At 33.0% G+C, this 2,279-nt stretch overlaps 1 non-coding gene across 1 annotated transcript; it reads right to left on the reverse strand.

The window, feature by feature from the left end:
• Positions 1-1,285: 1,285 nt before the first annotated feature.
• Positions 1,286-1,392, reverse strand: LOC114238657 (U6 spliceosomal RNA). The gene has a single exon (XR_003623971.1). It is a non-coding gene; the product is annotated as a U6 spliceosomal RNA (small nuclear RNA).
• Between the last annotated feature and the right edge of the window lie 887 nt (positions 1,393-2,279).

Below are 2,279 nucleotides of genomic sequence, written 5' to 3' on the forward strand. Positions count from 1 at the left end.
CAGTAATACATCATGCAAGCTCCTAAGTATAGCTGTGTGCCGATCTTCTCTTTGATTTAATAGGCGAAAGTTAACTCTGCCGTTAAGGTAGAGGGTGAGGATAAAATGAGGGGGAACCAGCTAGCCTCATCCCTAGGTTTTCCAACCTAGGTATGATATCTTCACCATATTAAAAAATATTATATTTAGAAATTAATTGATTTAATATTATTACTTCACAACATTCTACTTTAATCCTCAGAACTTTGCTTTAGACTTTTCAAGTCATACTATTGATGAGTGCTTCCCAACTTTTGTCTACCTAATAAGTTGGATATCATCGTTATGACTGAAAGCAAGGGAATACTTTTTTTTTTCTTATGATGTTTATAGTTTTATTTTATTTAATGTTTTAATTTGTAAATCGTGCCAAAAAATTTCAGAGAGAAATGAAGACAGTTCATTAGTATGGCATAGAAAGTTAGGATTTTTATCATTTTTATTAAAGTATAGTGGATTTACAATATTATATTAGTTTCAAGTGTACAACCTAGTGATTCAATATTTTTGTAGCTTATACTCCATTTAAAGTTATTACAAAAAAAAGTCTATATTTTCCTGTGCTGTACAATATGGTCTTGTTGCTTACTTATTTTATACATTGTAGTTTGTGTCTCTAAATCCCATACCCCATCTTCTCTTCTCCCCCTTCCTTCACTCCACTAGTAACCACTAGTTTGTTCTCTAAATATGTGTCTGTTTTGTTGCATACAGTTGTTTGTTTTATTTTTCCGATTCCACATATAAGTGATAACATAAAGCATTTATCTTTTTCTATCTGATGTATTTCACTAAGCATAATACTCTCTAGGTTCATCCATGTTGTTGCAAATGGCAGAATTTCACTCCTTTTTATGACTGAGTAGTATCCTATTATATATATAAATATATATGTGTGTATATATATATAATGTCTTCTTTATGTATCTGTTGATGGACACTTGGGTCGCTTTAATATCTTGTCTATTATAAATAATGCTGCTATGAACATTGGGGTGCATATATCTTTTCATATTAGTGTTTTCATTTTTTTCGGATATATACCCAGCAGTGGAATTGCTGGATCATATGGCAGTTCTATGTTTAGTTATCTGAGGAAACTCCATAATGTTTTCCATAGTGTCTGCACCAATGTGCAATACCACTAACAGTGTACTAGGGTTCCCTTTTCTCCACATCCTGGCCAACATTTGTTATTTGTAGATATTTTGATAACAGCCATTTTGATGGGTATGAGGTGATATCTCATTGTGGTTTTTGCTTCAAGAATTCACATGTCATCCTTGGGCAGGAGCCATGCTAATCTTCTCTGTATTGTTCCAATTATAGTATATGTGCTGCCAAAGCAAGCACTCTCATTGTGATTTTGATTTGCATTTCTCTCATGATTAGTGATGTTGAGCATTTTTTCATGTGCCGGTTGCCCATCTGTATATCTTCTTTGGAATAATGTCTATTCAGGCCTTCTACCCATTTTTTTTTTTTTAATTGAGTCATATGAGCTGTTTATATGTTTTGGATATTAACCAATTATCAGTCATATCATTTGCAAATATCTTCTCCCATTCAGTAGGTTGTCTTTTTGTTTTGTCAATGGTTTCCTTTGTTATGCAAAAGCTTTTAAGTTTAATTAGGTCCCATTTGGGTTTTTTTTGCTTTTATTTCTTTTGCCTTAGGAGACAGATCCAAAAAAAAATTGCTACGATTTATGTCAAAGAGTGTCCTGCCTACATTCTCTTATAGGAATTTTATGTTTTAAGGTCTTACATTTAGGTCTTGACTCCATCTCGAGTTTATTTTTATATATGGTGTGAGGAAATGTTCTAATCTCATTCTTTTACATGTAGCTGTCCAGTTTTCCCAGAACCACTTACTGTCTTTTCTCCATTGTATATTCTTGCCTCCTTTGTCATAGATTAATTGGGAATAAGTGTGTGGGTATTTTCCTGTGCTCTCTATTCTGTTCCATTGAGCTATATGTCTGTTTTTGTGCTAGTACCATGCTGTTTTGATTACTACTGCTTTGTAGTATAATCTGAAGTCAGGGAGCATGATACCTCCAGCTTTGTTCCTTTTTCTCAATATTGCTTTAGTAATTCAGGGTCTTTAGTGGTTCCATATAACTTTTCAGATTATTTTTTCTAGGTCTGTGGAAAATGCCTTGGGTATTTTAATAGGGATTGCATTAAATCTATAGATTGCTTGGGTAGTATGGACATTTTAACAATATTAATTCTTCC

The sequence above is a fragment of the Balaenoptera acutorostrata genome, chromosome 2, assembly GCF_949987535.1.
Source record: "Balaenoptera acutorostrata chromosome 2, mBalAcu1.1, whole genome shotgun sequence".
In the NCBI taxonomy this organism is placed as follows: domain Eukaryota; kingdom Metazoa; phylum Chordata; class Mammalia; order Artiodactyla; family Balaenopteridae; genus Balaenoptera; species Balaenoptera acutorostrata.